Source organism: Bos indicus x Bos taurus, chromosome 23 (assembly GCF_003369695.1).
Source record: "Bos indicus x Bos taurus breed Angus x Brahman F1 hybrid chromosome 23, Bos_hybrid_MaternalHap_v2.0, whole genome shotgun sequence".
Taxonomy (NCBI): Eukaryota; Metazoa; Chordata; class Mammalia; order Artiodactyla; family Bovidae; genus Bos; species Bos indicus x Bos taurus.
Window position 1 is genome coordinate 13,506,895 of NC_040098.1, and position 27,107 is coordinate 13,534,001.

At 42.2% G+C, this 27,107-nt stretch overlaps 1 protein-coding gene across 3 annotated transcripts in view; it reads right to left on the reverse strand.

Annotated features, from left to right (window-relative positions):
- Window positions 1-24,349, reverse strand: part of BTBD9 (BTB domain containing 9) — a 421,919-nt gene extending 397,570 nt beyond the window's left edge. For 2 of the 3 annotated variants that reach the window (XM_027524032.1, XM_027524030.1), the window contains exon 1: window positions 24,187-24,349. The gene's annotated coding sequence lies outside the window, so the exon portion shown is untranslated. Of the gene's footprint in view, window positions 1-23,843; window positions 24,021-24,186 lie in introns of those variants that run through there. The other variant, XM_027524031.1, reaches the window with a different exon arrangement.
- Window positions 24,350-27,107: the final 2,758 nt, after the last annotated feature.

The window sequence follows — 27,107 nt, forward strand, 5'->3', positions numbered from 1 at the left end:
AAATGGCAACCTCTCCAGTATTCTTGCTGGGGAAATCCCAAGGACAGAGGAGCCTGGCTGGTTACAGTCAATGTGGTCACAAAAAAGTAGGACAGGACTGAACAACAAGCACAATAACAAATAATAATGGTTACTATTATTGAGGACTTATGTATAAGCTAGGCAGAGTCCTTAGCATTTTACACACACCATCCTACCCAGTATTCAAACAACTGGATTAAGCACATACTGTTCTTTTATTTAACAGACAGGAAAAATTGAAGGACAAACAAGATTAGACAACAAGTCCAAGGACACAGACAATAAATCGCATTTTTAAACCAAAGTCTGTCAAAGTTCTGAACTTATTAGAGCTATGCTGTAGTAATACTGAAGAAATCAGACTACTGACTACTAGACCTGCTAATTAGCTCCTCAGACCAGCAGTTCTCAATTTTTTTTTTTTAAATACACTCTATTCAGACCAGGTAAAATATGCCATGGTGTTTAAAAAAAAAAAAAAAAGGCAGTGTCATTTTTCAATCCAACTTTTTTACCTACAATGTTTTAAAACTCTACTGAAAAATTACAGATCAAGAATATTATTAACACAAATATGCACTGTAGGTAACTAGCTAAACAACTTGTAACAAATTAAACTGATAATGACAAGATTAAACAGTAATTTATAAAGGAAGAATAGAAACAACTTGAAAAACACAACCAACTCAACATAACAGTGATATGTATGTTTACAAAAATATAAAATAATTCTAACTTATGCATGTTCACATGTGGAATAGGAGTTCTATAATGCTGCTGCTGCTGCTGCTAAGTCACTTCAGTCGTGTCCGACTCTGTGCGACCCCAGAGACGGCAGCCCACCAGGCTCCGCCGCCCCTGGGATTCTCCAGGCAAGAACACTGGAGTGGGTTGCCATTTCCTTCTCCAATGCATGAAAGTGAAAAGTGAAAGGGAAGTCGCTCAGTCGTGTCCAACTCTTCACAACCCCATGGACTGCAGCCTACCAGGCTCCTCTGTCCATGGGATTTTCCAGGCAAGAGTGCTGGAGTGGGGTGCCATTGCCTTCTCCGAATAATGCTGCTACAGACTGCTTAAGTTAGACTTCTTAGTAGAACACCAAATCAGAATCTTTTATGAACTCCTGTATTATGCTAACATGGATTTATGAATGCCACATTGTGCATATTCTTAATGCTTCCCTTGTATGGTCACTAACAAGGCGCCAAAGGATATATACATGAAAGACTATGAGATCTCCTGACATTTGCCAGTATTTTCTCATCAAGGCCTACCAGTAACCTTGGGCCATATTTTAAGAAGCATTTTCCTTGACTGGGCAATGCTCCTGGCTCAGTTTGGCAATGACATCTAATTCTGGGGTGGCTGCGAGAAGCTACTCTTTTATTCAATCACAAAATATCTGAGACTCCCAAAGCAAATATGGCCCAATATACACAGTAATTTGCAGTATTATTTTTATTTTCTACTTAGTACTTCAGTTCTCTAAATCCAGTCTCTAATTAAAACAATCTTTCCCAAATACCTTCAAACAAAAGCATTCATATCAGGTATCCTAAAACAAAATAACAAGTGACCCAAGTGAGTTTCATTCTATTAATATTATTATATTTCCCCAAATATTGAAGCTTGTTTCTTCTTTCTTCCCTACGGAGTACCTTCTTGAGTTTATGCTTCAGAAAGGGATTAAAGGTACAGAAACTCACCACCAGATTTCATTAACCTACTACCCAAAGACCTACATTATTCAGTCACCAACCTAACCCTCAGTCTCTCAGCTCTTGTCTGTGCCACTGTGTAACACCCTGTAAGACAACCCTCTGTAAGATGGAAATGACAAGTCACAGACTGCAACTGGCTATCATTTATAGATCTCAGAGTTTATATAATTATCCTTTTGGGGGTTATCAGCCTTACTGATCTCAAGTCTATTGAAAATTATATGAACTGTACACTAGGAACAGAAAAATATATGCACCAAGAGCCCAAAAAAAACAATGAAAAAGTCATGATGAGTACAGAGGTTATTAGTTGTAATAATATTTGAAAATATAGGACAGCCATTTCTCTTTAATTTCTTCAGTGGCATCTTATGGGTCTGTAATATTCTGGCCCAGATTTAAATTATATGATATTTTCCTAATTAATAAAGGTTATTATAGCATGAACTCCCATTAAAGCAGTGGAATCATCAATTGCAACAATTTAATTTCCTTGTAGTGAAGCTACTGTGAACATTTGGATTATTGTCTGGGTAAAGGAAATTGGCTTTTCATTTGTAGATGTTATAAAAATGTTCTTCTGTGCATACTTTGATGCAGTTTGTTAAACCCTGCTATCTTGGCTATCTTCTGAGAAAACTGAAATAAAAAAAAAATCAACTGAGAAATTAGTCCACTAAAAATCTTGATTTACAAATTTATTTGTTGCCATTCTAGCACATAATCTAAAGGACATGTTCACAAATTATACTAGTCTTCCTTTTGCCGCCCCCCCCCCACCACTACATATAATCCCTTCCCTTTGGTTTTATGAGCATTGTCTTTGTTCCTCCAACATACCATTCTCTACTGCAATGAAAAGAAAGAATAAAACTCAGAGACAAATATCCTCATGTAGTCTAGTAGTTACTGTCCAAAATAAGACCCACTGACCAAAATCTATGGCTTAGGCCAAGTGAAAGTGAAAGTCACTCAGTCCTGTCCAACTCTTTGTGACCCCATGGACCATACAGTCCATGGAATTCTCCTGGCCAGAATACTGGAGTAGGTAGCCATTCCCTTCTCCAGCAGACCTTCCCAACCCAGGGATTGAACCCAGGTCTCCCACATTGCAGGCGGATTCTTTACCAGCTGGGCCACCAGAGAAGCCCTTCTACAGCCAAAGCCAAATTTATAGTGTATACACAGAATAAGGGGATGAATAGCATGTATCAAGAAAATGACTCATTTTAGGAACAAAAATTTTAGGCAAAGAGTTCAAGAAATCCACATCTCTTACAATTAGAGAAAAAATGGACTTTTCCTGTAAAACTGTCATCTTTTCATGATCCAAACTTAATCCCACCCCAGATCTTCCACAAACCCCTGTGAATATACAACCATGGGGCCTGCCTGTATGTGCACATATAAAATTCACCCGCACTGTGGAAGAATAAAGTGCATTAAAAAAGAACGCATGCTTCTCCCTTTCTGTCTTAGAACAAAAACTCTAAAGGGTAGTGGATAGGTCTTCTGTATTCTGTGCACTAATACCCCCAAGGTGCTACTGAATAATTGATGAGCTTATGATTAGACTGCTATTCTCAGTTCTGAACAATATTCACAGGCCAAATTTAATTCACATTTAATACTGAATTCTACCTCTTTTATCGTCATCAAAATATGCATCAAGGCTGTTCTCTGTTTCTTAGAATTCCATCAGTTGATTCTTTACCTAAAGTCATAATCTTGGTATGTGACCAGCTCAACCACAGTACCAACTTGGGATGTCACTGACACAAATTTTCATAGCCCATCAAGAAAAGCTACCAGGGCCATGCCTTTGCAAGAGAGCAAGCCTCCAATGCAGACATGTTTAGGAATGTAATTAGAACTAACTATATTAACACAAGAGGAAGAGATGCCAGTTATACTTTATATAAATAGACTACTTTCTTATTGGTATTTCTAAAAGAAAAAATAAACAGTAATTAATAAAACTTATGTTAAGATGCAGTTCATTCAGTTTAATGCCATCATATTATCTGACAAACATAAAATGATCAAATGTAGCAGAAATCCTGCAGTACACAAATGCCTGCAATCTATTTCCTCCTCCAAGTTTATAAAAGAAGCTTATGTTTTACTTGGCTAACAGGGTGGCGTCAGCTGCTGATAAGGAACGTTCGTAAAATACTTCCTGTGCTGTGCTATGCCTATGGGTAAATCTAAAGTAACCCATACACCCTGTGGAGAAGGAGGGATTTAAATAATGGAAGAAGGCAGCTTTTTAAGGATATTAAATACAAGATGTTCCATGTAGACAAGATGGCAAAGGCAAGAATCTCGGGGTGTTATCAGAAAATGTGACACTGAAAACGAAGTGTGCTTTGAGTACCAACAGAAAAGAAACAGAAACACACAAACAGTACGGTAGATCTCGCACTATGAAATCTATCTAAACTAGGAGGCCTTCAGGGGAACACAGATCGGAGACTGGGACACGGTTCTGCGGGGTAAGATCTGGGCAAATCATTTCAAGTCTCTGAGATTCATCTTCTATCTTAGAAAAGGCGTGGCTGGAGTTAGGCCACGTTCTGTTGTCCCTTCAAGTTCTAAATCTCTATATAACTAAATCATATATGGAGGATCAGTGACCTCATGTGACTGTTGGAAGTATAAACTGGTTCAGCTTTTTAGAGGTTAGCTTAGCACAATCTGTCAAATTTTTAAATATATATTTCCTATAATCCAGCAACTGTGCTTCTAGAATATTTAATTCAGCATTGCTTGCAATAGCAGACAGGTGAGGGGAAGGGTGATAAATTGCAATGCATTCATACAATACAGCCATTAATAAGAAGGGAAGAGATCAAAAGCTCTGACCAGAGCTCCAAAACACAGTAAGTAAAGAGGACAGGCTTTAGTTCAATAGGATTCAACTACCTAAACATATGTAAGTGTATGTATACATTTAAGAAGGCACTGAAATATCTACTGAATGAATTAAATACACATGGAAAAAAGAACTGCAAGGCCACACACCAACTATTAACAGCAGTAAGTAACCTCGCAGGAGGGGGTAGGAGTTAGGGGATGGAAGGGAATAAATGGGAAGGTTTATGTTTAAACTCAATGCACTTCTGGAGAGTAGCCTTTTTTTTATTATTGGAGTACAACAGCTTTACATTGTTGTGGTATTTCCTTCTTTTAAAATAAGAATCGATTTATCTTTTATTTAAATATTTCAAAAAGTTTTAAGAAGTGGAACCTTTAAAAAGTGATGAAATATCTGTTTATCTAAAGGAAGCCTCCCCCCCACCCTCCACCACCAAACAAAAGGATGAAAACACTGATATAGATTATCTCTGACCTGCTGTACTTTTCTGAGAGGTAATTTGAGAAGAAAAGAGCAAACATTGATGGAACAGATTTTTAGTAAATAAGAGATTTTTAATAGCTAAAATAAGCCAAAACGAAATCCTGGAGGGCAGTGACTAGGACAGTATTCAACAAACAAATATCACACTGGAATGAAATGATCCAAGCACAGGTTGGAGACACCGATTTGGGACTCCATGTCGCTCTCAGGAACTGATTATAAAAATACATGTGCTCATCTTAAAAATCTCTCTCAACAGTTTACAACCAAATCTTTTCATTAAGACGTTCTGCCTCCCTCTAATATTTAGCAGGTATTTGGTTTACAAATTTCCACTTTGCTAATCAAGGCTATATTCCTGTATCACACTTTGCATGATGTTTCTCATATTTTTCAAGTATTTTAAAACTTAAAACAATTATTATGCAGCACCTTTTTTGGTGTTCTCTTCCTAAGTGTCTTGTGATTTATGGTTTTTCAGTTGTGAACTCTATAGATACTTCAAGAATGTAAACAAGCATTAACAAACAGTATAGTCTTGAGAGTTAACATTCTGGTAAAAAATCTTTGCTATATCACTATTTTATTTTTCCATCCACAAAAACATAAAACACTGGCTGACGTGCTTTTTAGTGCACAGGTCTGCATTCTCAGAACAGAGGAAGGATGCTGCTGCTGCTGCTAAGTCGCTTCAGTCGTGTCAGACTCTGTGCGATCCCGTAGACAGCAGCCCACCAGGCTCCCCCATCCCTGGGATTCTCCAGGCAAGAACACTGGAGTGGGTTGCCATTTCCTTCTCCAATGCACGAAAGTGAAAAGTGAAAGTGAAGTCACTCAGTCGTGTCCGACTCTTCTCGACCCCATGGACTGCAGCCTACCAGGCTCCTCCGCCCATGGGATTTTCCAGGCAAGAGTACTGGAGTGGGTTGCCACTGCCTTCTCCAGAGGAAGGATAGGGCTGTTCTTTCTACATGCCAATATTATTTAGTTTGTTGGGATAAGCCTGTGTTGATTTAGATCTAAGGGGAAGGACTGAGGGAAAGCAAGTGTTTAAGAATGAAAAGTTCACAAAGGAAATGATTCACACAACTCAGTTCCAGGTATATTTGCTTCTCAGCTAATATTCAACTCAACAAGCAATTGGGCATAGCCTAGCTATGGGCGAGAAAATAACAGGTGATGAGCATTACCCATAAATACAAACTTGAAGAGCTAATTACTTTTCTCCTGTGCTGTAACACCTGTAACTTAAAGCGATCACACAGCAGTGATCACCACAGTTTGTTCTCCAATCTTACCCCTTTCACAATTAACAGAAGATGACATTCCAAAAACAAGTAATGTAAAAGTTTTAGAATTCTTAAACCTTTCCCATAGAAACAACATTCCAATATCTTGTGGCCAGTCACAAATGCATCTTTATTCCCAAAAGTGCTTAAGGATCAGACCACTATGGAAACTACCCATAACACTATACAAAAATGCTGAGTCTCAATGTGGGAAGAAAAAAAAGATACCTCATTTAGCTTCAGGGCGATAGGAGAGAAAATTCTTCTCCACTCGCCCCTGCTTGCTGGATAAGACCCAGGAATTACCACTCTGCCTTCTTCACTGGTTTCATCTGCAGATTTTTCAGCAGGCTCTCTCTCTCTCTGGCTCCACTCAGCATGACAGAATTTTCATGCACTCTCCTGCCCCCTTGGAGTTACACTGGCCAAAATGGTAGCTAATCACTGAACCCTTCCTTGAATTCATGGAGTCCAAGTTGAGACATGCTATAAAATAAACACTGTATTTCAAAGACTTATGAAAACATCTTCCTTATTTTTTCACACTGAGATGTTGAAATGACAATATTTTAGATATACTGGGCTTAATAAAAATATCTCTAAATTAATTTGACCTGTTTTTCTTTCCTTCATCATGGCTACTAAAAAGTTTCAATTACAAACATAGCTTGCATCTGTAGCTCCCATCATGTTTCTTCTGGCAGAACTCCTTATAAATTGTATTAGAAAAGGCAGTAAAAACTAACCAGAGTCACACTGCCTGAATTCAAATCTTGGCACCACCACTTATTACTGTATAACCCTTGACACAGTGGGTTTCTAAGCCTTGTTTTTCTAAGCCTCCATGTTTTCTTCTATAAAATGTGGTGGTACCAAAGTACTGTATCTTACAGGACTGCTGGTAGAATTAAGTAAGGTAAAACAATTACTATGGTGCCTGACACATAATAAATGTTCAGTATTAACCACTATTATCACTCCACTATACTATTATTATTATTCACTAATACATGAGGGGGAAAAGGAGAGACAAGTGGGTAAAAAAATGGAAAGAGGGCACAAACACAGACAGTCCAGAGAGAATTTCGTGTTTCTCTTCCAAAGACACAGCACCCATGGAGACCCACACTACTCAGAGGCAGCATCTGAGTATTTCCAGTACGCTTTCTTCCACATGAATATGTCAGAGGACATGGAAACACACAGTTAAGAGGGCATGGCCACTACTGCAGCAGTTTGGTATCAGCAAAGTTGGTAACCTCACTCGTAAATGAGAAGAAAGGATTAAAGTTCTCTGAAGTCTGTTTCAACTATTGAACACTCTTCTCTCTTTTCAAAATGGTTGCAGAGCAAAACCAGCTACATCAGAAGTCCAGTTTAGTCACTCAGTTGTGTCCGACTCTTTGTAACCCCATGAATCGCAGCACGCCAGGCCTCCCTGTCCATCACCAACTCCCGGAGTTCACTGAGACTCACGTCCATCGAGTCAGTGATGCCATCCAGCCATCTCATCCTCTGTCGTCCCCTTCTCCTCCTGCCCCAATCCCTCCCAGCATCAGAGTCTTTTCCAATGAGTCAACTCTTTGCATGAGGTGGCCAAAGTACTGGAGTTTCAGTTTTAGCATCATTCCTTCCAAAGAACACCCAGGGCTGATCTCCTTTAGAACTTAAGCACAGACACTGCCTTACCACCACTTGTCCAGCCTATAGTGAAAACCAGGGATCTCCTGAGATTTCATTGTCTTCTCTCATACAACCAAGCTTTTACTACTGGAAATTCTTATATTCTCCTCATCTGGCTAAATTCGCCTGCTCTTTCGAGGTTCAGAAACAGACCTCACACCCTTCAGCAACAGCCTCCACTGATACTGCCCATCTTCGTCAGGTGTCTCTTTTATGTGCTTTGAAATCAGCTTGTTTTCCTCCATCACTGCCCCATCAACAGCATCCAGTGATCTCGTTAGTGATTTGTCTTATTGGTAAGCAAACTTCCAGAGAGTAATAACGTGAATTCATGCAAAAAATACTGAATTAATGTCTTAGTCCTCTTTATATTCCCAGTAGCTAATACAGTTTCTAGCATGTTTAAGCCCTCAAAATTAACCAAAAAAGGCCATATAGATATTAACAGCTCTCTCCCCTGAATTCCAGATCTCAACATCCCATTGCCTAGTTTCTCTACTTGGTTACCTCAAAAGTACTTCAAAATTCACTTTGTCCTCCCTACATCTTTCTGCCACTAAAAAACCTGCCCTACAATGTTCCCCAGCTCTGTGAACCCAATTATGGAAACCAGAATGACATCTACTTCAACCTTACCTCCCATACCTAATTTATCAGCAAGCCTTTTAATTTTACCTCCTAAATGAGCTCTCAAACTCATTTACTTCTTGGCAACTTTCATTCTAGTCCACACCACCCCTGTCTCTCACTCAGACTATCTTTCTAACCCATCTCTCTGTTTTTACTCCAAACTGTCCCCATACAGCAACCAGACTGAATGTCACATTCTAAAACTGATTATGAACTCTTTACCTCAACCCCTCCATGACTCTCATCCCCACTTAAATACCTTCAGTGGCTTCCCAAGTCTCTTAACATAAGAGAAGGAAAAACACTTAACTAGGCCTTCGAGGCTTGTGGAGTCTGGCTCCCTTCTGACTCCACAGTCATTTCCCTAATGTTCCTTGGCACATGATAAGCTCCCTCAGGCCAGAGGGCTTTGGCATAGTTATAGCCAATCCTGTAATCAGGCAACCTTATATGAGACACTCAGTCAACTGGAGAGTTCTCCTGCTGGCTTTGAAGAAGTTGTCAGGTTGTGAGAGGGCCCTGAAGTTAGACCTGAAAGTGGCCTCTAGGAGCTGAGAGGGACCCCCAGTAAGAAAATGAGGACCTCAGTCATTCTGCTAACAACCAAAGAGCCTGGTGGAGGACCCCAAATCTCAGATGAGACCACAGCCCCTGCAGTCCCCTCAAATTCAGCCTGGTAAGACCCAGAGCAGAGAACATAGCTATCCCATGCCTGGACTTCTGACCTACAGAAATTATCATGAGGGGCTGCAGTTTCAAGCTGTAAGTGTGTGACACATCAACAGAAAACGAATGCAGTGGCCATCAACCCTATCAGACTCCACACCCACTTTTTATAACAAAAATTTTGCTATATTGCTTACTGTTCTGTAATAAAATTCATAGACTGAGAACCTACTACTTATAAAAAATACATTAGCTATAAGGGAGAGATTTTTAAATAATTTATAATAAAATAATATGCATTTCAACCAAATTAGAAAACCAAACTGTCCCTATAAATTTTCATAATGCCTTCTGAGAAGAGAGTCCATAACCGTAGCCTCTGCTTGCCAGGACACTGTATCTAGAACACATTGATTCAAAATTAGAATATTTAATCTTAAAATGCTTATTGCTTGCTAATTTTGTTTCTTTACACATCATGTTGTAAAGGATGTCTTTGAAAATCACAATAGCATAATATCGTTGTTCTAACCTTTTCCCAAAATGAACTTAAGAAGGTTTGAAAGCCTCATAATTTCCTTTTATCCCTCCTCCTCCTCAATTATTTAGTACTCACTGGGCACGTGATACTGTTACTCGAAATTAATTTTCACACTTAAATAGACTTTTAAAGCTTCTAATTAATTTCCCAACTCTCGTTTTTTACATGTGAACAGATAATCACCATCATCTAGAGGCTCATTATACACACTATAAAATATTTCACCCCAGCTGTGAAGCTGGCCATAGTAAATACATTTTGTTGCCTTAATCAAGATTTATGATAACATAATAATGTAATTTTTAAAGGCCACATGCCAAAGTACTTTCTAAATTAATAAAAATACTTAGTACTTAACCTATAACACACTTTAAAATCATCACACAGTCTCGCAGGTAGCTCTGTGCCTCTGTGCCCAGGGCTAGTAACAACTGATGGAGAACCTGTCACCGAGCCCATTTACTTGATTTATTTTACAGTAGCCTTCTAAGGCCACATACATAATGGGTACACACTGTGTGATGGGAAAATAAATTATTTAGTCTGGACAACCGGACCGTGTTACCACTAAGTTATTAATTCACTGAGGGGGGAAATACCCTGAATAGCCTTTTTTCATACACAATAGCAACACTATTTAGTAACTATTTACAGAATCCCAGGAACCTAGAGCTAGAAAGGACTTAAGGATCATAACCATGGTTTTTTACAAATGAGGAAACGGAGAAACCTGTCCAAGCTTACAGCAATCAGTGGCAGAAACTAGGATAAGGTAAGGGGAGATAAGGCTATGGGTTCTAAATCTCCTCAGTCAGAAAATGGGGATAACCACAGCCCTGATAGGGTGGTTACGAAAATGCAGTGAAATAATAAAATACATGAAGGACACAGTATATGCTTGACACGTGATACCATAACTATCATTTTCTTGCCCTGGGTTTCCTCCACCAATTTCCCCTATCACATTTTTTATTTTTTTTAACCATAACATCATTTAGGATGATATACATTTGGTGATGATCTTCTGACAGGTATACTGCATTGATATACAAATTAGAGCAAACTATTTCATTCAGGAACAGAAGTACTCACTAGGAGGCTACAGGAAGCAGCTGACTCCAAGCCTCAGGTGTTAAGCCTATACCCCTCAACGGTTTAAAATACTTTCAACTTGTTGGACTGAGCCCGTATCAGCTTAGCCAAGGTGGACAGCATATAGGCCAGTTTTTTGAAAACTGTTTATTTTTTTGGTTGCGCTGGGTCTTTGTTGCTGCACACGGGCTTTCTCTAGTTGCCGTGAGCAGAGGCTACTCTCTAGTCGTGGTGCACAGACTGCTCACTCTCTTGGGGCGGAGCACAGGCTCTGGGTATGGGCTTCAGTAGTGGTGGTGCACAGGTTTTAGCTGCCCGCAGCATGTGGAATCTCCCCAGACCAGGGATCAAACCCACGTCTACTGCACCGCCAGGTGGATTCCCATCTGCGGCACCACCAGGGACTTACGTCAGTTTTTCAATACAGTACTTTACACATAGTTTCTAATTCCTTTTCCAGTATTTACTCAAACTTTTCTTAAGATTATCTTTACCCGTGGTCACCTCTTCCTAACCTGAATTTCACTCCTGAATCCACTGAAGTCTCATTAGCAGCCCACTGCTCCACTGAAACCATTCTTATCAAAGCCATTAATAACCTCTTAATTGGAAGAGATTCCAGCTATGTTAGAAATAAAGCTAATAAGATGCAAAATTTTTAAAAATATCCAACAGTGGGCAGGGGACAGTGTCCTGGTCTGGGGCACAATGGTGCCAGCTCAGTTCTGGATGATACAGATGGGTCACCTTGCTGCCTACTCCTTATGCCCATGAGGCCTGGGTCTACCCAAGCAGCAGCCCCCAGCTTCACGTAGGGCAATTCCTAAGCTGAAAGGCCAGGAAGGGCTTCTGAAAGTCAATGGCTACTGTAGGGACTTCCTTGGTGGTCCAGTGCTAAGGCTCCACGCTCCCAATGCAGGGGGCCTGGGTTCAACCCCTGGTCAGGGAATTAGATTCCACATGCCCACAACTAAGATGCAGCACAGTCAAATAAATAAATTAACTTAAAAAAAAAGAAATTGAGGAAAAAAACAAGAAAAATCACCAACGAAACTTAATTTATAAAACCTTGCTTCACATTTCAAAAACTACTACCTTTTCTCCAAAGCATCCTTCCAGAAAATACTGTGAATACACAAGTCAGAAAGACTATAGCATGTGCTTCAACAAAGGTAATCAATTTCAGCTGAGAAAACGACTTCATATGACAGATTCATGGTTGTTTCAAAACATGTCTACAAACTTTTTGACATCCTCCCCAAAACAGTGGAGCCTAAAAGGCTTTCTTTGAATGTGGGTTGGACTCAGTGACCCACTTCAAGAGAATTTTGTGGCAGTGTGTCGTCAAGATAGGGTATATAAGGCATGTCTTTCCTCTTGTATCATCTTGCTCTGGGTAAAGTCAGCTGACATGCTGTGAGGATAATCAAGCAGCCCTACAAAGACCTGAGGCTGCAGCCATCATGGAGGCAGATCCTCCAGCCCCATTCAGGTCTTTAGATGACCTGTCACAGAATGTCTACAATTGAGTCAGAATCCACCCAGCTAAATTTCTCACCCAAAGGTACTGTTAGATAAGAAATATTTGTCCTTTTAAGCTGCTAAATTTAGAGGTAATTTGTTACAGGTCATGCCACGTTTAGTCGCTTCAGTCCTGTCCAACTCTGCAACCCCAGGCTCCTCTCTCCGTGGAATTTTTCAGGCATGAATACTTGGGATTTTTCAGGCACAAATACTGGCGTGTGTTGCCATTTCCTCCTCCTCGGGGCCTTCCAGACCCAGGGATCAAACCTGCATCTCCTGTACTGCAGGCAGATTCTTTACAGCTTAGCCACCAGGGAAGCCCCAATTTGTCACATAACAATAGATAACAAATACAGGGTTTAATATTTGTCCATTTTTATAAGTTTAATTTTATTTAAAAGTTTATTATGAAATTAGTGGAAATCAACTATGCTTTACAAAGATAATTATAGTCACGATTCCCAGGAATGTATAAAATTGGACTCAAAAGGTATCAGAGTAAGAACATCAAACCAGAAGTAGAATATATACACAAGTATCTAACTTGTAAATAGATTTAAAAAACAAACACTTGAGTGGGTGAAAGGAATAAGTGGTGTGGAAAGAAAGAGGATTAGCTGAGAAATTTCAATTTGGGGTGAAGCACCAAGACATTTTTCACTAAGTGATAAAAAAGGAGTTCTGAATTTACTTTAAATGTCATTAGCTTGGAAAAGTACAACTCTTCCTCCAGAAGACTGAACCTATGCATAGAGAATGGGAAATCTGAATGTTTATGTAAAATAACCTGTCAGTCAACCAAAAACTTTTGGGTCAAATATAGCATGTCTTCACAGGAAAATCTGCATGGGGGTCTTTAATTGTCTACCTCCTTTTCTTCTCCATTTTTAACAATATTATCAAATTGCTTCAATCATTCAGGCAGTTATTAAAAGTCTTACTTCTCAAACAACTTCTCCCAAATCAGCAGACACAAGATTGGATTTCTTCATCTAGATATTTCCATGCTAGGGCCCTACGCTGATGGTGCTGAAGAGCACGGCTGTGGAGACCAAGCATGGGGCAGCAGACTTGTCGCACCTCACTGGTCACAAACACAGGCAAACTGTTCTCCCCATTCTGAAACTCAGCTGCCTAATTAATAAAATGAGGATAATATCCAATTTACAAGGTTTTATTATGAGTAGAAAAGGCCTAGCATAATACAGCCACTTGATAAACAGTGGCTAACTGCTTTTGCTTATATGCGTTATATTTCCAACGGAGAAGGCAATGGCACCCCACTCCAGTACTCTTGCCTGGAAAATCCCATGGACAGAGGAGCCTGGTGGGCTGCAGTCCATGGGGTCACTAAGAGTCGGACACGACTGAGCAACTTCACTTTCACTTTTCACTTTCATGCATTGGAGAAGGAAATGGCAACCCACTCCAGTGTTCTTGCCTGGAGAACCCCAGGAACGGGGGAGCCTGGTGGGCTGCTGTCTATGGGGTCGCACAGAGTCGGACACAACTGAAGTGACTTAGCAGCAGCAGCAACAGCAGCAGCAGCAACTATATTTCCAAACCAAGAAAACGAGGACACAGACTGCCAGAATATTTCCTGTATCACATAAAGACCCAAAAGGCAGCCCAGGAGATTAATGAGGATTTATGACACGCTATAATTTCTGGAATATTATAAAAGCTTACAAGCTGAAATCGAAACTGAACACTCAGGTGTTCAAATATTAGAGAACCTAGACTGTGACCAATATTTATTTAACATATCATATTCTATTTTGTTGTTCAGTCGCTTAGTTGTGTCCGACTCTTTGCAACCCCATGGACTGTAGCCTACCAGGCTCTTCCATCCATGGGATTTTCCAGGCAAGAATACTGGAGTGGATTACCATTTCCTTCTCCAGATCTTCCCGACCCAGGGACTGAACCCAGGTCTCCCACATCGTGGGCAGACACTTTACCATCTGAGCCACCAGGGAGGTACAGGGAGCTTGCTTAAACTCATGTCTATTGAGTCTGTGATGCCATCCAACCATCTCGTGCTCTGTCGTCCCCTTCTCCTCCTGTCTTCAAGCTTGCCCAACATCAGGGTCTTTTCCAATGAGTCAGTTCTTCCCATCAGGTGGACAAAGTATTGGAGTTTCAGCTTCAACATCAGTCCTACCAATGAACACCCAGGACTGATCTTCTTTAGGGTGGACTGGTTGGATCTCCTTGCAGTCTAAGGGACTCTTAAGAGTCTTCTCCAACACCACAGTTCAAAAGCATCAATTCTTTGGCACTCAGCCTTCTTTATGGTCCAACTCTCACATCCATACATGACTACTGGAAAAACTGAAAAAACTAGACAGACCTTTGTTGACAAAGTAATGTCTCTGCTTTTGAATATGCTGTCTAGGTTTGTCATTGTTTTTCTTCCAATGAATGCCTTTTAATTTCATGGCCACAGTCACCATCTACAGTGATTTTGGAGTCCAAGAAAATAAAGTCTGTCAGTGTTTCCACTGTTTCCCCATCTATTTGCCATGAAGTGATAGGACCGACAACTTCCCTTGTGGCTCAACTGGTAAAGAATCCGCTCGCAATGCGGGAGACCTGAGTTCGATCCCTGGGTTGGGAAGATCCCCCGGAGAAAGGAAAGGCTACCCACTCCAGTTTTCTGACCTAGAGAATTGTATGGATTGTATAGTCCATGTGGTCGCAAAGAGTCAGACACGACTGAGCAACTTTCACTCACTTGATGGGACCGAATGCCACTAGTCATTTTTTGAATGTTGAGTTTCAAGCCAGCTTTTTCACTCTCCTCTTTCACTTTCATTAAGAATCTCTTTAGTTCCTCTTCACTTTCTGCCATTAGCATGGTGTCATCTGCATATCTGAGCTTATTGATATTTCTCCCAGCAATCTTGATTCCAGCTTGTGCTTCATCCAGCCTGGCATTTCGCATGATGTACTCTGCATATAAGTTAAATAAGCAGGGTGACAATATACAGCCTTGACATACTCCTTACCCAATTTTGAACCAGTCTGTTGTTCCATGTCTGGTTCTAACTGTTCCTTCTTGACCTGCATACAGGTTTCTCAGGAGGCAGGTAAGGTGGTCTGGTAGTCCTATCTCTAAAAATTTTTCAGTTTGTTATAATCCACACAGTCAAAGGCTTTAACATAGTCAACGAAGCAGATGTTTTTCTGGTATTCTCTTGCATTTTCAATGATCCAACAGACGTTAGCAATTTGATCTCTGGTTCTTCTGCCTTTTCTAAATCTAGCTTGAACATCTGGAAGTTCTCAGTTCATGAACCGAGAGAAATATGTTTTTCTCCTCTACCAAATTATATATTCTTTGATTGCTTAAAAAAAATTTCTGGACTTCCTGGGTGGCACAGTGGATAAGAATCTGCCTGCCAAGGCAGGGAACGCACGTTCAATCCCTGCTCTGGGAAAATTCCACATGGCGCAGAGCAACCAATCCCGAGCACCACACTACTGAGCCAGCACTCAAGAGCCCAAGAGCCACAACTAATGAGACCTTGTGCCAAAACCACTGACGTCTGCATGCCCTAGAGCCTGCACGCTGCAACTACTAAGCCCGTGTGCTGGAACTACTGAAGCCCGTGCACAGAGCCCATGCTCCACAACGGGAGAGGCCACCGCAGAAAAGCCGGCGCACTACAGCAGTAGCCCCATTCACTGCAACTACAGAAAGCCCGCACAAAGCAGTGAAACCCAGTGCAGCCAAAAGTAAAAATAAATCAAATTTTAAAAAATGTTCTGTATATCTCTATACTCTCTCATGGCTCTAGTATACATACATAGGGCTGAAAAAATTTATCTTCAAGTCCTCAATGTCTACTCATATTAATATTTGCTGTTGTTCAGTCACTCAGTCACATCCAACTCTTTGCAATCCCATGGACTGCAGCTCGCCAGGCTTCCCTGTCCTTCACTATCTCCTGGAGTTTGCTCAGACTCATGTCCATTGACCCAGTGATGCCATCCAACCATCTCATCCTCTGTCAGCCCCTTCTCCTCTTGCCCTCAATCTTAGTGTTCTTGCCTGGAGAATCCCAGGGACGGGGGAGCCTGGTGGGCTGCCATCTATGGGGTCGCACAGAGTCAGACACGACTGAAGCGACTTAGCAGCAGCAGCAGCAAAAGTATTGGAGTTTCTGCTTCAGCATCAGTCCTTCCAATGAATATTCTTGATGTCTACTCATAACAATATAGTCTTAAGATTGTAAAATTCAGGCATCAGATCTTCCTCTCACAAGGTGTATATCATGCCCTGACAAGTCACTTCAGTCATGTCGGACTTTTTGTGACTCTGTGGACTGTAGCCTGCCAGGCTCCTCTGTCCATGGGATTCTCCAGGCAAGAATACTGGAGTGGGTTGCCATTTCCTCCTCCAGGGGTTCTTCCCAACTAAGGGATCAAACCCAAGTCTCCCACATTGCAGGCAGATTCTTTACCGTTGAGCCACCAGATCCCTAACTAAAGCCAGTGTTGGATAACCAGAGCAATGAGCATTTCTCTATGTGTAGAAGGCAATGGCACCCCACTCCAGTACTCTTGCCTGGAAAATCTCATGGATGGAGGAGCCTGGTGGACTGCAGTCCATGGGGTTGCTAAGAGTCAGACATGACTGAGGGAGTTCACTTTCACTTTTCACTTTCATGCATTGGAGAGGGAGGTGGCAACCCACTCCAGTGTTCTTGCCTGGAGAATCCCAGGGACGGGGGAGCCTGGTGGGCTGTTGTCTATGGGGTCGCACAGAGTCGGACACGACTGAAGCGACTTAGCAGCAGCAGTAGCAGCACTCTGCACAGTTTCTGGCACATAGTATATACTTAATGAACAAATGTTAGTAGAAAGAATAAACTGAGTGAACAAGAGCCAAATGAAGCATGCTGAGTAGCTAACAGGTCTAGCTACAATTTAACTCCTGAAATCTCTTTTCAATGTGTTTATATCTTTGCACAACTATTGTCTGATTTCCTTATATAGCAGTTTTCATTCCAATCCCAAAGAAGGGCAATGTCAAAGAACGTTCAAACTACCATACAATTGCACTCATTTCACATGCTAGCAAGGTAATGCTCAAAATCCTTCAAGCTAGAGTTCAATAGTACGTGAACTGAGAACTTCCAGATGTATAGATAGATTTGGAAAACATAGAGGAACCAGAGATCAAATTGCCAACATCTGTTGGATCATAGAAGAATCAAGAGCATTCCAGAAAAACATATACTTCTGCTTCATTGACTATGTTAAAGCCTTTGACTGTGTGGATCACAGTAAACTTTAGAAAATTATTAAAGAGATGGAAATACCAGACCGCCTTACCTGCTTCCTGAGAAACCTGTATGCAGATCAAGAAGCAACAGTTAGAACCACACATGGAACAACTGACTGGTTTGAAATTAAGAAAGTAGTATAGCAAGGCTGTATACTGTCACCCTGTATATTTAACTTCTGTGCAGAGTACACCAGGCGAAATGCTGGGCTGGATGAATCACAAGTTGCAATCAAGATTGTTAGGAGAAATATCAACAACTTCAGACATGCAGATTTGTTGTTGTTTAGTCGCTCAGTCATGTCCGACTCTTTGTGACCCCATGGACTGCAGCACGCCAGGCTTCCCTATCCTTCACTACCTCTCAGAGTTTGCTCAAATTCATCTCCATTGAGTCGGTGATGCCATTCAACCATCTCATCAAGAGGCTCTAGTTCTTCTTCACTTTCTGCCATTAGGGTGGTATCATCTGCATATCTTGGAATGCAGATGGGAACACCAGACCACCTTACCTGCCTCCTGAGAAACCCGTATGCAGGTCAAGCAACAGTTAGAACCAGACGTGGGACAATGAACTGGTTCAAAATTGGGAAAGGAGTACATCAAGGCTGTATATTGTCACCCTGCTTATTTAACTTATATGCAGAGTACATCATGCGAAATGCCAAGCTGGATGAAGCACAAGCTGGAATCAAGATTGCTGGGAGAAATATCAATAACCTCAGATATGCAGATGACACCATGCTAATGGCAGAAAGTGAAGAGGAACTAAAGAGCCTCTTGATGAAGGTGAAAGAGGAGAGTGAAAAAGCTGGCTTGGAACTCAATATTAAAAAAATGAAGATCATGGTATCCGGTCCCATCACTTCATGGCAAATAGATGGGGAAACAGTGGAAACAGTGACAGACTTTATTTTCTTGGGCTCCAAAATCACTATGAATGGTGACTGCAGCCATGAAATTAAAAGACACTTGTACCCTGGAAGAAAAGCTGTAACAAACCTAGACAACATATTCAAAAGCAGAGACATCATTTTGCCAACAAAGTTCCATATAGCCAAAGCTATATTTTTTCCAGTAGTCATGTATGGATGTGAGAGTTGGACCATAAAGAAGGCTAAGCACTGAAGAATTGATGCTTTCGAATTGTGGTGTTGGAGGAGACTCTTGAGAGTCCCTTGGACAGCGAGGAGATCAAACCAGTCAATCAAAGGAAATCTACCCTGAATACTGGAAGTACTGCTGCTAAAGCTCCAATACTTTGGCCACCTGATGCGAAGAGCCGAGTCACTAGAAAAGACCATGATGCTGGAAAAGACTGCAGGCAGAAGGAGAAGGGGACAACAGAGGATGAGATGGCTAGACACCATCACCAACTCAATGGACATGAGTTTGAGCAAACTCCGGGAGATGGAGGACAGGGAAGCCTGGCACAGTATAGCTCATGGGGTCCCAAAGAATTGGACACAAGTGAGCAACTGAACGACAACAACAAATACAGACGAACTCCCTTATAACTTCCTATCATAGATGTAGGACTAACATCTATGATATTAGCACTAACATTTGTGCTATATGAGTATATGAGACATGTAAGACCCAAAGTACATCAGCAGAGAAGAAAGAAGTCCTTATGTTCCTGCTCCCCTCCATCCACATTTCTGTGATTTTATCTCATTCTGTTTCTTTCCTTTGAGTTTTGCCCATTTTTCCCATCCTCTTGTAAACATCCCAGGTACACAAAGTATATTATTTTCTTACTCTATAAACCTTCAAAGTACCTAATAAAAGATACAGATTGTAATCTTGGCATTTTTTTAAGACAGAATGTTCAGACTTTTTAAAATAAAATTTTTATTTTGTATTGGGGTATAGCTGATTAACAATGTTGTGACAGTTTCAGGTGAACAGCGATGGGAGCTCAGCCCTACATATCTTGTATCCATTCTCCCCCAAACTCCCCTCCCCTCCAGGATGCCATGTAACATTGAGCAGAGTCTTGGCACTTGTTATTGACAATTATTTTGCTAACTGGGCTCTCTGACATTTAAAAGAGGGCGGGGGCATCTAATTCAGAGTCAAAAGCACCTAGTTATGCCTCAGCTATCTGAAAGAAATTTTCTGCAGTTATTGTGTTTATGTGTGTCTATAAAATTAGAAACAGTATCTTCTCAGTGACCATGCAGAGATATAAGAGGATGAAGGAACGTTAGTACTTGCAATCACCCATAAGGACATTGTTAAGAAGCTTCAAAGGTTCGTTCAAACAATGTTATGTGCCAAGCATTATACCAAATTCTGGATGAAACAGAAATAAGAATGAGTTGAAGTTCATGGAACTGGAAAGCAGAATGGTGGTTCTCCAGGCTCTTACTTCCTTATTTTGCTCTAAACTTTCTCTGAATTCTCCATCAACCTCAATCTATTCGTTAGCCTCTCAGCTGGCCTCTCTTCCTTCACCAATCCTCTGAGTCAGTGGTTCTCCAAGTGCAGTCCTGGGAATAACAACATTAGCAACACATGAGAACTTATTCAAAATGCAAATTCAAGAGCCCCTGCCAGACTTACTGAATCAGAAACTGTGGAGGTGGGACACTAAGAAATCTGTATTTTACCAAAGCCTCCAGGTATTTCTGATGAATGCTCAAGTTTGAGAAACCATCCAGAAGTTCCACTCCATGTTCTTTCCAGTTCTCATTCTCAACTTTTCTGGGTAGGATTATCTTCTTCCACTATCTCTGCAGCTGTAACTATTACAACAACTAACAGCAACAGCTGTCATTTATTAAGCATTTATCGTCCAAGCACTGTCCTGTTGTGTGCATATTATCTTAATTGCCACAACAATTCTTTTAAGTATTATTAACCCCACTTTTCAGGGGAAAAAAAACCCCATAGGTTTAGAGATGCTAAATAAATTGTCTAAGGTTACTCAATCTAACCAACAGAGGCATAAGAGATTTGACTTTGGGTTTTCCTAACTCCAAAGACTAACTATATTAAGTCCTAGAATGCTACTACATAGTAGCCTTGGAGTCCGTCAGTTACATGACAATTACTTCTAAAGTCTGATAAACTCTGGAGTAGAACTTCCAGTTAGCTAATGGACCTCTCTAAACTCCACACAGGGGCCTTAAAATTAACATGCCATCATTTCTTCCCTCCATTGTAAATCTGTTCCTCCTCCTATGTTTTCTAATCTAATGCCCTCATAATCATCAGTGCCACTTTTGACTTCTCACTCTCTCTCACTTCTAGCTGTCCATAACATTCAGAGATTTTAACATCTAAAATATCTTTACAAGCTGTCCATTCCCACTGTCCCTCTTCAAGATATGGGCACCTCTCACCTACATCCTAATTGGTTTCCCTGCCTCTCCACTCTAAAGCAACTCCGCACACGAACTGCCACTTAACTTTCTGATCTGATTATTCTACCTTCCACCATTCTCTTATCGCCAACACAGGAGTAGTGCTGGCAGGTCTAGGCTTTTTAGAATAAAAGACTTCCTCATGATTTGGCTCCAACCATAACTTTCCTGTCTCATCACTTCTGCCATACAAGAAGCCTACAAAAAAGAACTCAAAGTTTTCCCACTTAATTTTAATCTTTGGCAATTTTGCTTATACTTTCCCCTCTGCCTGGAATGATTGTTTTTCCTTTTCCGTGTGGCAAAATACTAATTAACCTTCGGGGCTAAGTTCCATCATTTTTAAAGTTTTCCCTGACTCTATTGATTTATTTCCCCAGCCAAAGTAATCTATTCCTTCAGCATTTTATTTATTCCAAAAATAGTGAGCTCTTATCGTAACATGTCATGGTTAGTGTCTGTCTCCTCTGATGAACACTTGATATCTCAGGTATACTGTGCTTTCTTCACTGTCCCTGCACCCAACACAGTGCCCAGCCATAGCCAGTACCCAATAAATATTTGCTGAGTTGTTAAATAATGCAACATTTGGTGTTGCAACATTACACAGGTTAGCAATTCAAGTTCAGGTTTATGCAACACTCAAAAGAAAGCTCACATTACAACAAAAGATAAAGAGTGAAGGTTCAATATTTAGCAGCAGCATTTGCAATTTTCTCAAAATCTTTTTGTCAATATTTTTGAGTATCCTTCAAATAGACTCCTTTCCCAGCTAACATGATTTGTATATTTTACAGGATCAGCAGGACTACAAACATCACAGACCGCTATAAGAGATAATCCCAAGGAAAACTGTATCACGGAGAGTAGCTGGATAATTGCTTTGGGTACATCATTTCAGTACATTTCCAATACAACGGCCCCAGCACATCAGGCAGATTTTAGAAATGAGGGCATGCACTGCTGACTAAATACATAAGATAAGCGCACAGTAGTGAGGCATTTATTCAGATTAGTACTGAAATCAGAGGTATACCTGCTTTTGGTTCAACTATAATATCTTTGCATTTTAAATAAGGATAACACTTATTCTTGTCTAAGAGTCTACTCTGAGTAACACAACTCCCATCCCTCCCAGGAAGCAGGCTCTGTTTATCAGTGGGATGCTGATAAGCCTGCCTGAGTCTTAACACTTTCCCTCCTGAACCTGCTAAACCTTGTCTCTCCAATTATCCCCTATCAAGGGACATGTAAGTCGCTGCAATATATTCCCCCAGTGACCAAATTCACACTATTTTCTCAAACATATGACTTATCTCTAAAAGAAAGTTTCCACTTTTTCCAAAGATGAAATCAATCTTTTCTAAGTTTGTACTGTACTTAAAGTATAGTACCTCACAGAGCACCTGTTTACAGACTGCCTCATCTAGTTTCATAATTATTTTCTATGTGCTTTATTTTCCCAGCAATACTGTTTTCACTCTTAAGGGGAAAAAGCCAGGTCTTTCAATGTCATTTGTTAATCCCACAATCCTCCTCCCACATATAGCATAATACTGGGCACAGGCAGCATATGTATTAACTACTTGAAGGACTGAGCTAAACGCTTGCTAAGCACTGATAAACGACTTATCCACAGTGTCACATATAATAAATATCTACTGTGTCTACTCTGTGGCAAACACTTTTGCAGGTGCTGGAGACACGGCCCTGAAGGAAACAAATGTGATTCTGTCCTAAAAGCTATTACTGTCCAGAGCACAAGAAATATTGAAGTCTCAGTACTTGAAGTGCTACAGAGCAAGGTTATCTATCCCTGGCTCCAAGATACAAGAACCTCAAGTAACAAACATTACAGATCCTCAGTTGTGAAACTGGATCATAGACTTTTCGAACTGAATGAGAAGTTACAAGTTATTGTCAATTTTCTTGCACAAATCATGATTAAATTTCAGTACAGCCTACCTTTCCACAGTTTCTAGGCACTGCCTTCATCAACGATCAGAAAAGACTGACTGACTTCCTACCTCCAATACTTTCTCCTGAGCATGGTCACTAGGCGAGAGAGTCCAAGGCACTAAGAAAGCACTGGGCTGATGTTAAGCTGTACCCTATCAGGCTTATCCGACCATCAACATTTCCAGCCCACACGCTGAACAGAATCTGTGTTTTCTGCCTAGTAAATACCAAGCCTGTACTTCTTTTAAAGAAAATAAAAGGCAGCGCCTCCACAGTTACTTGGCCCTAATAATGACAGAAGTACAACATGGGTTAGGGAAATAAAACAGCTGATTTGAGTATTTGGAGGAAGAGCTAAGGATGTCTATCCACCCCTTGGCCTCAAAATCTGTAGCAACAGCGTGATAAAATGCTAAGCGCCGACAAGGCTTTCAGCGTGCATCAAACACGTGCACACAACTCCTGAAGTTGGAAACACCAGGCAACAAGTTGCCCGCCCCCTCTCCACAGTGACAGATCTCCTGCCCCCGGTCGTGGGTGTGTCTGACGCGGCGCGCGGGCACTGATTCACACAACACTCTCCATAACAACCGGCTCCTCCTCGGAGCCCGGCCAGGGCAGGGGCGTTGAGGGGCCCCAGCAGGGCCCAACTTATCCGAGCCCCAACCACTGCGTTCCCCGTTCCTCCTCGCCTTCGGTTTCGCGCAGCCTCGTCTCAGGCAGGATGTGAGGCTGCTCAGGGAGCCGGACTTCTCGGGCTTCAGATTCCTCGGCCCGGGAGCCTGGCAGGGCCGCCCTGAGGAACTCCAGACGCCCCAGACGCTTCCAGAACTGAAGTCTCCGCCGGCCGCAGGCGGCCGGTTTCCGGAGCGCCCGCGCCCAGGAACTGACCCTCGTCAGCCCCCGTCGGCGCTCCCTCCCCGCCCCCCGGAGTAGGCGGCTGAGGAGCGCGGAGGGGCGCGCGTCCCCGCGCCCCGGGCCCGCGCAGCAGGTGCGGCCGGGCCCCACCTCCCCCGCGAGGCCCCGGCTACTCACCCCCACGATGCTCCTCTGCGACCTCACGGCCCGCACGGGCGCCTCTTCCGCCCGCTCCGCACCCTCCTCGTAACCACCGCCCCCTCGGCCGCTGCCGTCGCCGCCGTCCTCGCCGCCGCCGCCACCGCGGCGCGCGTCCGCTTTCACGCACACCGCCGTGGCCGCGCACGCGCCTCTGCGCGCTTGCGTCACGTAGCAACCGATCGGCGGCGGGCCGGCAGGTTACACCGGTTCAGGGCCGGAAGGTCGCGTCCCGCGGCTTTTGCGGTTTTCCCGCAGCCGCCCGACACGCTGCCCTCCGGATCAAAGGGCTCCAGGGTGTGGCTGCCCTGCCGACACCTGGCTCCCGGTGAGTTACGTCACTTTACGTCACTGTATGGCGTCACCGATCGCGTCACTACAAACGGGGAGGTCCCAGTCGTGATCGCCCGGGCGCCTGTAGGGGAGACGGCAGGGTCTCCAGACTGCTGTCCCGTCTGGAGCGGATCCCATCGGCTCCTTCTGCGAAGTGCAGGAAGGCTTTTCCAGGAACCGGGACCTTTGGGGCTGAGTGCAGGTTAATGTGAAAGAATGCCTAGTGACACTCGTTAACTCCACAGCAACGTGCGATGGACCCGGCCTTGAATTCCTCCGACTCTTGTTTCTTCGTTTTATAAGTGAGGATAACAATACCTGTCTTACCTACGTTGTAGAATTGTGCAGCTAAAACAAAATAATGTATGCAAAAGTGCGTTTTAAAGTATAAAGGTCACTAGACTTTAAAGTATCTTTGTTATAAGGAAGGCAGTCAAGCAAGAGCAGTTAAGAGCATAGACTGTGGAGTCAGGGAAACGTAGTGTCAAGTCTGATCAGGAATGTTGGACTGTCAGTTCTGCTTAACCCTTGGGCTTACTGGAGGTCCGGGGTGTGGGGCTTTGGAGAGAGTGACTAGAAAGGACATAATTCCAGCCAAAGGAAGCTTCCTGAGTAAAGGTATGGAAGTGAAAGTAGACTTGAGGCAGGGAGATCAGTTATGAGGCCATTGCTGTACCCCAGATAAGAAGTGATCAGAGCCTTAACCAAAGCTTTGGCAGAGGGAATGTAAAGGAAGGGACAGATGTGAGCACTGTTAAGGTGGTAGCATTGACAGCACTGACTGAGGGATAAATGACTAGGCCAAGTTTCTAGAATGTCTGGGGTAGGTAGTGGAAACATTTAACAGGAAGCGAAGAAAACTGAGTCTGGGTCATCCACCAGTTTGTAATCCAGGAAATCATATAATGCTGATGACACCGCCAGTAGGAAGATCAGATTTGTGGGATATGATGATGTATTTTGTGGGATTCTCCAGGAGCCTAGCAGGCTATGGTGTATAGGGTCACAAAGAGTCCGACACGACTGAAGTGACTTAGCATGCACGCACGCACAATGATGGTATTAAAAAATGAGCATGTTTGTTGGGGAAACATTCTACACTCATACACATATTACATATTTTATTAACAGATGTCACTGCACCTGCCTTAGCTCACTCCTCGCTGGAGCAGTGACTTCCTGATTGGTGAATTTAAAAGGAGAAACTGAATATGTGTAGCCCATCCATTTTTCACCCCCCTGTTAAAGGAAAGCATCCATCAGGGAACTATCTTTGTGTTCTACTCTGATCCATCAGGAGTAGAGCCTGGAGGTGGGTTGAGGGTGCTTGGTCCAGAGCTGCAGAGTTAATAAGCCTATGTAATTCGAGAGTTTAGCATTAGGAAGCTCTCTGTCCACAGGTAATATTCAATATCAGTTTTTTCAGTTGTAGTATACAGAATTACAGGTCCTGAAAGATTTTCATGCCCTTATCTCCAGAACCTGTGAATGTTACCTTTCGTGCCAAAAGAGACTTTGAAGGGTTTTGTTTGCTTTGTTTTTTTTTTTTTAAGTTGGTTTTTGTTTGTTTTGCTATTTTGGTTTGGGTTTTTGTTTGTTTGTTTGTTTTGGCTGCACCACACATCGCACAGGATTTAGTTCCCAGGGATTAAACCTGCTCCCCCTGCACTGGGGGCTTGAAGTCTTAACCACTGGACCACCCAGGGAAGTCCTGCAGGTGGGTTAAATTAAGGATCTTGTGATGGGGAGATCATCTTGGATTATCTGGCTGGACTGGAGGCAGGAGGGTCAGAGTCAGAGATTGAGAGATGATGATGGAAGCAGAGGTCAGAGAGAAGGATGATAAGAATCTGCACTGCCGGCTTTTAAGATGGAGCCAAGGAATGCAGGCGACCTCTGGAAGCTGGAAGAGGCCAGGAAAGATTCTTCCTCAGAGCCCTCAGAGAGAACAGAGCCCTCCCAATGCCTTGATTTTTAGATTTCTGATATCCAGAACTGTAAGATAATAAATTTGTGTTGTTTTAAGCCACCAACTCTGTAGTAACTTGATACAACAGCAATAGTAAATGAATACATTCCATAATAAAGATGATAGCTGGTCCCCTGCCACATTCTCTTTCATTTAAAGAATGCAATTGATTAGGTTCTTTCAGAGATGACTGCAATGTGACTGTGACATAATGGAGGGAACCTTCACATCCAGAGGGAAATAAACATCCAATCAACAGTCAAATTACACAGATTTGTGAGTGAGGAGACAAGTTGAGTTAAAATAGATTTAGAGGACATTAATTTATAATTTGGTAATATAAGTCCGGGGTGTGGATGAGATCAATCAAAACACAGAAGAAACGATAAAGAGGACCAAGGACAGATCCCCGGGAAGCACTAAGGCTGTGGCAGATGAACGGAAACGCACAAAGTCTGAGGAAGAATGGCCAGAGAGAGAAAAGAACTAGGTGAGTGTAGTAGTGCCTCTGAAGCCCAGGTGGGAGAGATGCAAGATGGTCTCAGCAGAGTCAGAGACCACAAATAGGGCAAACATGTGAAGGGCTGGAAAGCGCTGC